This window comes from Zingiber officinale, chromosome 10A (genome assembly GCF_018446385.1).
Source record: "Zingiber officinale cultivar Zhangliang chromosome 10A, Zo_v1.1, whole genome shotgun sequence".
Lineage (NCBI taxonomy): Eukaryota > Viridiplantae > Streptophyta > Magnoliopsida > Zingiberales > Zingiberaceae > Zingiber > Zingiber officinale.
The window spans coordinates 52,362,088-52,374,516 of NC_056004.1; the positions used below are offsets into that span (position 1 = coordinate 52,362,088).

General features: G+C 33.9%; 1 long non-coding RNA gene across 2 annotated transcripts; it reads right to left on the reverse strand.

Annotated features, from left to right (window-relative positions):
* Positions 1-7,415: 7,415 nt before the first annotated feature.
* Positions 7,416-8,765, reverse strand: LOC122027832. 2 transcript variants are annotated; one of them, XR_006124535.1, is made up of 4 exons: positions 8,426-8,765; positions 8,210-8,351; positions 8,000-8,142; positions 7,416-7,928 (listed from the first exon to the last, which is right to left on the reverse strand). It is a non-coding gene; the product is annotated as an uncharacterized LOC122027832 (long non-coding RNA). The 2 variants fall into 2 exon arrangements; XR_006124534.1 differs by having other exon boundaries at positions 7,417-7,928; positions 8,237-8,351.
* Positions 8,766-12,429: the final 3,664 nt, after the last annotated feature.

The following is a 12,429-nucleotide window of genomic DNA, read 5'->3' on the forward strand; positions in this document are numbered from 1 at the left end:
TCTTGATCTCCCTATAGTCCAGCCATCACACACCTTCATCACCACTACCTTGTCGCCTTCCTTACTAAATCTTTTCCTTTCCTTTATCTGCAGTAGGAGGAAGTGCAATCTATAAGCATAAAGCTTAGTGAGCGCTATCTACTCATAAAAACTCGATATGCATGTATATAAATAAAAACATGCTAAAATTGAATGCTAACATATAAAACTACTCATGCTCATATATAGCAAAGGAATCATGCTAACTGAAATACTAAACATGTATAGCTAATCATGCTCATAAGAATGAAACTATAAAAGAAGTATACTAAACATGTAAAGCTACTAAACATGTAAAACTTCTAAACATGTAAAACTACTGAACATGTAAAACTACTAAACATGTAAAACTACTAAACATGTAAAGCTAAACATGCTCATAAGAATAAAACTATAACAGCATGCTGAAAGCAAATAAAACTAAACACGCTGAATAATATAATAGCAAGAAACAAACAGAACTACTACTGCATGCTTCAAATAACAAGAAACTAAACTTTCTAATTCTAAACATATTTGAAGCTTGTTTCATTTGTTTCAAAACTTATACTTTAATACTTCAAAATAATAATAAACTTCTTTAGGGCCCGGCATTGTACCACTTTGCGCGCATTCTTAATAAGAATCGAGGTAGCTAATCCCAAAACTACTAAGATACTTCTAGGCCTTGTGCCTAGGGGCAACTTGGAGCCCATCCCTTGGACCTTGTGTCCGGTACATGCCCTTTAAAAGTAAAATACTTATAATCTTAATTACTTCTTCTTTAAATGCCTTGGCATTTTAATAGACACCTTGTGTGCAAAAATCCCTAAAGTCTGGACTTTGGAATTTACTTAAGGCCTTGGCCTTTCTCTTTCTTTTCTTTTTTTTTTCTTTTACTTGTTAATACTTCTAAAAGTATTTAATAGGATTCTTATTTTTCCACTAGAATACATGGCTGTTCATGCTTATTAAAATAGCAAATGAAAATAACTTTGAGCTTACTAATCATGCTATAAAATAGAGCAAAAGAAAGCAACTTTGAACTTACTAATCATGCTATAAAATAGAGCAAAAGAAAGCAACTTGGACTTTCTAAACATGCTGTAAAATAAAGCAAAAGAAAGCTAACTTAGACTTACTAAACATGCTGTAAGATAGAGCAAAAGAATGTAACTTTGAGCTTCCTATACATGCTGTAAAACAAAGGAAAAGAAAGCACATCTAATCTTACTAATCATGTCACAAAATACACTTTATATATAGTTGTTCGTGACCTGTTTTGGCCAGGAAAACTGCTGGTTCTGCACTTGCTAATAGGAAAGGCAACTAAATTCAATCCAGCAATACCAATAGCAAGTGAAACCTATAATTTCTCTAGCGATTAAAAGAAAGACTTCTATTAAACTCTTAACAACCTTACTATCCTTCCAAATTCCTGAAACCCAGCAGGAATCGTGATTCCCTTCCAGCAACAGCAACAGAAAACAAGCTAAAAATGACTACAATTCTTATACTTTTATAGAGCAACATGATCCTAATTTTTTCTACAACAGATCTTAAGAGGAAAAGCCCAAGAACGCATGCTATGCTTAAACTCCCGGACTAACCCAATTTTGTACTCTATAATCTGAAACACCTTCTTAGCTTAACCCTTATTGTAAAGCGACCTAAAATTTCCAATTATACTTAATCAGATTGGTAAGGAACAATTCAAGGTTTAATTGCTTCATGAAAACCACAGTAGACAGCCAAAAAGGATACCAATGTGCTGCTAATAGGATAAATTGCTACTAGAAACCTAAATTTTGTAACTGTTCATCATGCCTAACCTAAACTAATCCTTCTCTTCTTCCTTTTGGTTTCACGGCAGCAAACCCAAAATAGCAGGAACCAAAAGAAAACTAGCCGAACAACAGGAAGGCGCAGAAATACCAAATCAGAGCTCATTCGCAAATCAAAACTCGCGGAACAACTCCTACTGCAGGTGAGAAGCAACTCACATCGTGTTTTTGAACTCACGGCCGGAAAAGGGAGATCTAGGGTTTCGGATAGATGAGAATCCCAGCGGCTTCTTTGCGTTTCCGAGCTCCTCTCGTCAAGGTGGTCACGTACGGGTGAAGACCGGCCGGAAAACGATGCTCGTCGGCCGCCGGAGACGTGCCCTAAGTCGTCTTCGTTTTCCTTCGCTCGGGCAGAATCGGCGCCGACGCCGTTCGTGAGGGAGAGGAGGAATTATGAGAGAAATTTTTTAGGTTTTAGGAAAAGGTTTAAAACTTATACTCAAGGTTATTTTCGTTTCCAACTATAGCTTAAGTGGAAATTTTCTCCTTCTTTAATAACAAATGCCCGCTAGCACAGTTGGTTGGCCGACCTTTTACCGAATCAACGAGTCTCGGCTTCAAACCCTCAGCCGCGCACTTTTAATTCCAATTTATCTTAAACGTTCCAACTACTGCATATATACATTTCGCTCCGTATATGATTAACAAAAACCGTGTAGCTCAGCTGGTTGGGTCGGATTTGCTTGGGTCAGTCCGACCCGAGATCGTGGGTTCGAATCTCACCTTCAACATTTTTTTTTTTTAAACTTCTTTCTTTTTGTAACCCTACTAAACGACCTCCAAAAATTACGTAAAAATACTCTAAAAATTTCTAAAAATTTCTAGAATATTTTAAAAGTATTTCCAAATATTTTTATGAACTTTTAGAACTTGAAATAGGGAAAATTGGGTCGTTACATTAGTTCAGTTTAAGCATGAAGAACAGTAGCAAGATTTAAGGTTCTAAATTCCAGCAAGTTTAAAATTTGATTTCGAAGCATGTTTTGGAGGAAGTTTATAATTAGGTTGCTGCCATGAAACCCAATGAAGAATTGTTAGATTGATCCTTACCTTGGATGAACTATAGTTCAGTTCAAGCACGTGGAATTGTTAGATTCGGAAGTTAACAGATTGTTTAGCTTTGATTAGTCATGTGTAGCACGTTGGGCTTCTTTTGCTTCCTTGCCGTGGCACCACAGATAGTTGCAACAAGTTTTGATTCCCGTTGCTTTGTGAAAGTATGAGTTTTCAACAAGTTTACATAGATTCTAAGCTTTAGCATGTTTAGTTTTGGTTGGCTATGGATTGGTTCTATTTTCTTATGTAAGAATAGCAAGATATTGATTTGGCTTGAGGTGTACATGTTTGCTTGTGAAGGCTTTGAATTCATTAGTAGCACAGATTTAGGTTTCCCTTATTACCTCAATGGGCACAGGAAATATGCTACGGGAATAAGTAAAGAGTGGATATCTTATATTTGTAAAAGTTGTAAATCCTGGCAGAACATAGTATACAGATTTTTAGTACAGGATTAAGCTTGATTTCATTGCAGGTAAAAGTGCAGAATAGGTTGAAAACATTATCAGATTTTATTGAGATTACAAGTGCAGAATTTTTATAAGTAAAGTATACAGATTTGAGGTTTAGCTATGCTACTTTCATTTAAGTATACAGATTTGGGTTTCTTTATTCTAGCATGAGGTTTAGCTATGCTTCCTTGCTACCATTCAGATAAGCATACAGATTTTGAATTATATAGCATTGCAATTTTGATGGTTTAACATTGGAAGATCCAATTAGATCTCTAGTAGCTTAATTGGACGTACAGATTTTAACTAAGCCTATAGTGCAGATTTCAATTAAGATTATGCAGATTTTTAATTAAGCCTATAGTGCAGAATTTATTAAGTTTATAAGAGCAGAATTTTATTAAGATTATAAGTGCAGAAGTTAGTTAGTGTAGTGAGCAGATTTGATTAAGCTTGTATGCAGATTTTTATTAAGCTAGTATGTAGATTTCTGTTAAGCTATTATACAGATTTTTATTAAGCTAGTATGCAGAGTTCTGTTAAGCATTAGTGCGAATTTTTGATAAGTATTATATGTGCAGATTTCTTTTATGCACGATTATGTGTTACATAGTTAGTTTCATTCATAGATGCATATGAAAGATACCCTAATAGTATTTTTGGGTTTAAGAAAAGTATAAGAAAGATAAAGAAAAGTATAAGAAAGATAAAGAAAAGAAAGAAAAGGCCAAGGCCTTAAGTAGATCCCAAAGTCAAGACTTTAGGGATTTTTGGCACACAATGTGCTTATTAAAATGCCAAGGCATTTAAAGAAGAAGTAATTAAGATATAACAAGTATTTTACTTTTAAATGGCATGTACCGGACACAAGGTCCAAGGGATGGGCTCCAAGATGCCCCTAGGCACAAGGCCTAGAAGTATCTTAGTAGTTTCGGGATTAGCTACCTCGATCCTTACTAAGAATGCGCGCAAAGTGGTACAATGCCGGGTCCAAAAGAAGTTGATTATTATTTTCAAGTATTAAAAGTATAAGTTTATGAACAAGTAAAAATAAGTTTTACATAAGAATAAAAGTACTAAAGAATGAGTTTTAAGCAAGTGAAATAAAAGAATCAGCTTAGAACAAGTAAAACAAGTTTCACTTTGTTTTAAAGATCAGTAAGTTTAGCTTCCTTTTATGCTAGCAGCTTTTACATGTTTAGTTTTCTTACATGTTATTGATTTGCTAGTTGATGAGCATGTTTAGCTATACATGTTAGCTTTTCAGTTAGTTGATTCATTTGCTATTTATGAGCATGAGTATCTTTACATGTTAGCATTCAGTTTTAGCATGTTTTTATTTATATACATGCATATCGTGATTTTGTGAGTTAGATAGCGCTCACTAAGCATTTTGCTTATAGATACTACTTTCCTCCTACTGCAGATAAAGAAAAAAGAAAGCTAAAGTATAAGAAGGAAGGCGACGGGGAGATGCTGTGACGGTGTGTGATGCCAGGACTATGGAGAGATCATGAGTTTGCTAAGGAAAATGTCAAGACTCCTTTTGAGTTTTCTTTCAGTTATTAAGTTGATAGAGATTGTATTAGTTGTTTCCTTTGTCTATGTTGATTAATTGAGTCTATTCCGCATTGTTAGTTGAGTTATTTCCTATTGTTGGAGCTATATAGTTTTCTATTGCTAGAATAGTTTTCTTTTTAGTGTCGTGTTATTATTTCTGCGTGGTTGTGAAAAATATGTTCCAGCCGCCTGTGGCTGTGTATATAGTGTTTGTATCCCAGTTTGGGGTCACCGGTACTGTCAAAATTTTTCGGTAGGGATTTCTCGAAGTTAAGTAGCGTACCGGTTAAGTAGAGTTAGTAGTCAAGTAACGGTCATCTTTAGAGTGTAGTAGTAGTAGTAAGAAGGGTCGTTACAGTTGGTATCAGAGCGATATCGCCCTTTACAGTTAAGAGGAAAAAAAAAAATAGTAGTCAAGTAGTGGTCCACCTTTAGAGAGTAGTAGTAGTGTAGAAAGGTGGGTCGTTACATTTTGCGTCAAATTCTTATTTTCATCGCAAAGTTATTTAGAAGATCATAAAATTTATAAACTCGGATCTGCTACAAATTTTGATTTTTGTGATGAATTTTTAGATTCATCGCGGAATTCGTCATATAATCTACGCTGAATATAAAAATTTGATGCAAATTCTATAACAACTTGTCAGATTCATCGCAAAATCTACGACTAATCTAGAAATTCATTGTAAAAATCTGTGACCATCCGATAATTTGTTGCAAATTCTGCGACAAATATCCAAATTCATCACAAATTCTGGAACAAATTATCAGATTTGTCGTAGATTTTTGCAATAAATATGAAAATTCATTGCAAAAATCTACGATAAATCCAAAAATTCACTGCAAAATCTAGTAGTATTTTTTCAATCATTATGATAGTTTTGCGATGAAAATAATTTTGTTGCAAATTTTATTGCAAATCTATGATGAATTTAAAAATTTATCGCAGATTATGCAACGATTGTGGAAATTCGTTGCAAAAATATGCAACAAATCCGAAAATTTGTTGTTGAATCTATTAGTATTTTTCAGTACATTGTAATAGCTTTGCGATGAAAATAATTTATTGAAAATTTTATCACAATGTACGTCAAATTTTAAAATTCATCGCAGAATCTAGTAGTATTTTTTTGGTATATTATAATAGTTTTGCGATGAAAAAAAATTCATCACAAATTTTATCACAAATCTACGACGAATTTTTAGAATTGTTGTAGATTCTGCAGCGAATCTAAAAATTCATCGCAAAATCTAGCATTATTTTTTGATACATTATGATAGACGAAAATGTTTTCATTGCACAATTTGTCGCAAAACATAATAAAAACAATCTAGAATTAGATAATTTCTATATTTAACCTAGTTAATACAAAAATATCTATCAAATTCATACACATTTTATCTAACACGTCAATCTAACAATAAAACTATACATAAAACAAATCACAATTCATACATCAAATCCAAAATCACAAAATATCTATAAGATCTAAACATTTCATACACCAAAATGCATACATCATATAATATTCTTACAATCCAAACATATCATAGATAAAAAATGCAAACATCATCTAATATCCTTACAATCCAAACATATCATACATAAAAATGCAAACATCCGAAAGATCTAATATCCCTACAATCCAAATATCATAAGAAGTTCTAAACCATCCATACATCAACAAATTTCCAAACATCACTAAATCTTCTCAATCTTCTTCAAATATCCTTATTTTCTTGCATCAAAATAAAAATACAAACAATATCAATGATTATAAGAAAAAAAATTATTATATATGAACATAAAAAATAATTTTTACTTACTCCGACATTGATTTTTATTGTGTCCGACCAATCATGTTTCAAAAAAATTAACAGTATTCACAAAAAAAACATTTACAATCAAGTAAATAATGTTCAAAAATACTAATTATGAGATAAATAAAATTTATACAAGAAAATCCATCACCACCATCATCACCATCATCGCCATCGCTTGCTGATATGAAATGTCTTCCCAACGTGCTTCAATTTTTTTTCATGTATTTGTTTTATAAACAACACACTAATTAATTTTGTCACATTTCAAACTAGGATATGAAGCATAGAATACTTAAAGGGTAGATGCTAAGAGCATATACGCAAGGATATGGTAATTTAAGAATAAGAGCACTCTTTGATAAAAATAAAATAAAAAATGAACACACATTCACATTTCATGATTTTAAAAATTTAATTAACTTACCTCCCCAAGAAGATTTTGATGATGAATCTTTTCATCGGTTATAACCTCAAGCACTAACACTCCAAAACTAAATACATCAAATTTCACTGAAAATATTCCATTTATAGTATATTCCAGAGACATGTATCCACTGCATCCAAAGATAATGAATTATAAAATTAATTTAAATTTTTCCTTCTCGAGGCACTAAAAGAGTAATTTAAAAAACTTACTATGTTCCTACAATTCTCTTGGTATTTCTTATTGTTTCATCTCCACTAAATAATTTTTCCATGCCAAAGTCAAATATTTTCGGATTAATATCCTTATCAAGAAGTATGTTGCTAGTTTTTAAATCCCTATGTATGATTCTGTATCAAGAATCATGGTGAAGATAAAAGACACCTTGAGCAATGCCAAGTATAATATTGTATCACATTCTCCAATCCAACAATCAGCATATGTCCTTATTTTGGACGATCGATAATGAGACAAGGGATAGTCAAACATCTTGCATATCAACTTAACTGGAGTCTTCTGAATCACAAGAGATTTAACTAACCAAATAAAAATGTGTCCAAGCTTCCATTGAGCATATACTCATAGATCAACATTCTTTCTCCCCCTCAACACAACAGCCGAGAAGGTGAACGAGGTTCCGATGTTACAGTTTGGCGATCACCATCACCTTAGTCTAGAACTCATCTGAGCCCTGTGTCAACATCTTTGATACCTCTTCACAGCTATTTCCTGACCCTCCTCCAACTTTTCCTGCACACACACATATATATTAGGAAACTCACTCACAAAGCTCATATAGTGGCAATCACACTCCCAAATACCTTATAAACATGACCAAATCCACCCTCTCCGAGCTTGTTGTCGAAGCAAAAGTCTCTGTTGGCCTTAGCAATCCTACCCAAATCAAAAAGAGGCATTTCTAAGTTTTCCTCTTCCATTGCTTCTTCTTCGTCAGCATTATTTTCTGTGGAGAATAAGCCACAAAAAGTAAGAGATGTGGGTGTCGAGGAAATATTCAAGGTTTTTCTCACTCGCTCATCTTGTTGTTTCTCGTCTACCTTCTTCTCCAAAGGAGAATCATAATGGCAACCAAGAGAAACATTGCTAATAGCAGTGCCACTATGATCACTGCTACATGCCTCTTGTTGCTATAGCCACTAGACATCGATTCACCTAAACAAAAGACATTCACATTGAACAATTTGCCAAACTATTAACTTGAAAAAAAGTCATACGTACGCACGTACCTAAATCCGCTCATGCCAATCGAACGTAGAGATCTTGGCTAAATCCATTGTTGTAGTGTTTGATGTTAGTGAGGTTGTTGGTCCAAAAGATGCAGCCACTGCCGCTGATGTTGGCCCTGGTGAAGGTTGTGCAAGAGCAATTCCTCAGGCATGCGGCCCTGCATGCAGTCGTCCAGTCTCCGCATGCTCCAGTCCACCGTCGACCATGACGTGTCCGGTAGCTTCATATTGCTGAGTGTCGACAGACTCGTTGGAGTTGGAAGAGAGGGGTGATGACCTTACCTGGATGGAAATCGCCGCAATAAAATCTCCTCCTCGCGTCGTTGCCACCATGTAAAATTAGGGCAAAGGGTAAAAGGGATCGGGTGGGTTAAATACTTAGGCTTCGTTTACGATAAAAATAAATTTGATGCTATATTCATTGTAGATCTGTGATAAATTTTGAAATTCTTGGTAGATTCTACAACAAATTTCAAATTCGTCGCAGATTTGAGATTTTTTTATATATAAATTTAAACTATCTGAGATCGGTTGAGGTACATAAAGAGCTCAGAATGACATGAAATTAATTCCTATGGGTTCCTATAAATTACCTAATTTTATAAATCTCCTCAACCAATAATTTTACCCAATCGATATTTTTTTTACCATGAATGTGTCTGAAAAATATTATTCACCTTCATAAAATCAATGATTTCAGTATATTAGGTACAACTAATATTTGAGGGCATCTATATGATTAGGTGATTTATAGAAACCAATAAAAACTGGTTTCATATCATTCTGAGCACTCAAGGTACCTCAACCGACATTGGAAATTTTATTTTAAAAAAAAATACAATCTGCAATGAATTTTGAAATTCATCATTAAATCTACAATGAATTTTAAAATTTGCTACAGATCTACAATAAATTTTGAAATTTGTTGCAGATTCTATGATGAATTTCAAAATTTATTGTGGATTCTGCGATGAATTTCAAAATTCATTGTAGATTTTGTGACGAATTTCAAAATTCATTGCAGATTCTGTGATGAATTCAAAATACATTACAGATTCTATGATGAATTTCAAAATTCATTGTATATTTTGTGATGAATTTCAAAATTCATTGTAGATTGTAAATTTCTTTTAAAAATAATAAAATTTTTAATGTTAGTTAAGGTGCCTAGAGAACTCGAAATGACATGAAACCAGTTCCTATGGGTTCATATAAATCTCCTCAACAACTAATTTTACATAATCAATGATTTTTTTTACCGTGAATGTGTCTAAAAATTGTTAATCACCTTCATTAAATCAATAATCTCAATATATTAGGGTAAAATTAATATTTGAGGGCATCTATATGATCAAGAGTTTATAAGAACCCATAGGAATGGGTTATATCTCATTCCGACTCTTTGGGTACCTCGACCATCTTCAGATATTTAAAAATAAGTGTGACCTATTAAATTACAACTTCTTATAGAAATTTCTCTAAGTCTTACATGCACATAATTGATTTAGCAATTTAAGAAAAAGTACAGTTTGTGAAATTATTTTTTAAGGATATTTTTATGATCATGGGGTTTATAGGAATTCATATGAACTTATTTTATGTCATTTCGACCCCTCTAGGTGTGTCAACTGTAACGACCCAATTTTCCCTATTTTGAGTTCTAAATGTCCTTAAAAATATTTGAAAATGCTTTTAAAATATTCTAGAGATTTTTAGGAATTTTTAGAATATTTTTATGCAAATTTTGGAGTTCGTTTGGTATTTTTACCAAGAGGAAGAAGTTAAAATAAAATAAAATAAAATAAAAAATATAAATGTGTTAAAGCCGGGTTTCGAACCCACAACCTTAGACCTGAACCAAATTCAGCTAGCCAACCGGTCCGCAACCTTTTTGTGAACAAATAGGAACTTAATTGATCTTAAGTCATAATTAACCTTAAGCCATAAAAGGAAACAAAAATACCAAAATAAGGGGCTGAGGCAAGATTCGAACTAGCGATCTTCGACTCAGCCAAGCCTTTATCTGCCCAGGCTGACCAAGTGAGCAAGCAATTGTTTCTTGAAGGAAACCGAAACCAGTAGTAGTTAAGCGATATTTTTGGAACCGAAAATAACCCTAGTATAAGAAAAGAAATTTAGGTTTTTATTTTCGGAAAATCTAAATTTCCTCTCAAAATCTTCTTCTCTCTCGCGAACGGCGACGGCGGCGGCGACTCCACTGTTCGGGCGGAGAGGGCGACGGAGCTAGGCCTTTTTCCGGCCGGTCTTCACTCCACCGTGACCCTCTCGTCGTGGGGAGCTCGCGGACGCAAAGAAACCGCCGAGATCTTCATCTCTCCGCAAACCCTAGAAGCTGCCGTCGGTTGTAAGTTCAAGAGAAGCCTAATGTGAGTTGCTTCTCACCTGCAGTAGGAGTAGTTTTCGGATTTTCGTTTCCGTCTTTATCTTCGAAGTGTGTTGAGATGGAATTTGGTTTCCAGTCACAGATTATAGTGGTGTTTTGTTCCTTTTGGATTGCTTAGGAGAATACCTTTGGTTTTGCACGTTTTCTCTTGACAGTGAGTTCCGGGTTCTGGTTCTTGATGTTTTAGTTGATTGGTTGAAGCTTTGTTTCCTTCAAATGGCCATGGAGATCGTGGTAGATTGTGATGGCTTTGTTTACCTATTGTAATGAAATATTGGACTGATGAGGTAGATAGGAGGTTGATTCGATGCTGTTCAATTTATAGAATTATTACAGTTTAGTGTAGATTCGATTACTGTGATTCTGCCCACTGAATTACAGTGAACTTGGATTCTTTGTGGGAATTTCTTCGATGTTTCTAGTGCATTCCGTGGTGTTTTATTTCCTGTGAGTTCTGAAATTCTAAGTTGGTGTAGTTGTTGGAGCTGAAAACCACTTCAGCAATACCCATCATTCAAGTTCATTGAAGTGTAGAACATTTATATGAAAAACCTAAGGATTTGCACCACGGAGCATTTATATGAAAAGCTACAGCAAGCATTTAGTTTTTAAGCTTTAAATAAGGTTTAAGTTTCAATCTTGTTCCATGTATCAATTAGCAAGTAGAACAATAAGTCACAATAGTATGAATCACAGTTAGCTAACATAAAGTATTTGTAAACTTCCTAAAGATGCTGACCATCATAGCCAAAAAAAAAAAAAGAATGTGGAAGAGGTTAGATAGGGTTTTAATGTTTCCCTCTTGGAATGGAAAGGATTTAGAAGAATGCTATGTTTGGAGTTTTCATCTTTTTGTCCAGCAACTATGTTGTTATGTATATGAGTAATTTCCTTTGCAGTGCAGTTTTATTTTAGAATAGGTTTTATTTGCTAATTTAGCATGATTAGTTTTCCTGATTCATATCTGTTGTAGCATGCTTAGAGAGCTCAATTTGTTTTCCTTATGAAAATAATTTAAGTGTTAGGCATGTTCTGTTTCATTTACCTTAGCTGAGCATGTTTAGTTTTCATTTTTCTTTAGCTGAGCATGAGCAGTGTTAGATCCCATTTTTAGGCCTTTCTTATGGATTTGAGTATGAGCAATTCTTTTTATGTTTGTTGTATGCGAGCATGATTAGTTCTTTGCTTTGCTGTTTACGAATATAAGCAGTCTTCCTTGTTTTGCTATTAGACGTTATTCATGCACTGTAGTTGTAGAATTGAATGAGCATTTTATTGAGCTTAAGTGCAGATTTTACAAATAAGCTATAAGCAAGAAAGACCAAGGTCTAGACTTGATTTCAATTTTAGAAGATTGAATATCAAAAGCGCACATAAGGTGTTTGCTTAAATGCCAAGTAAGGGCAAGTATAAAGAAGTTATAGTTAGTAAGAAAGTATTTTACTTTTAAAGGGCATGTACCGGACACAAGGTCCAAGGGATGGGCTCCAAGTTGCCCCTAGGCACAAGGCCTAGAAGTATCTTAGTAGTTTCGGGATTAGCTACCTCGATTCTTATTAAGAATGCGCGCAAAGTGGTCCAAAAGAAGTTTATTATTATT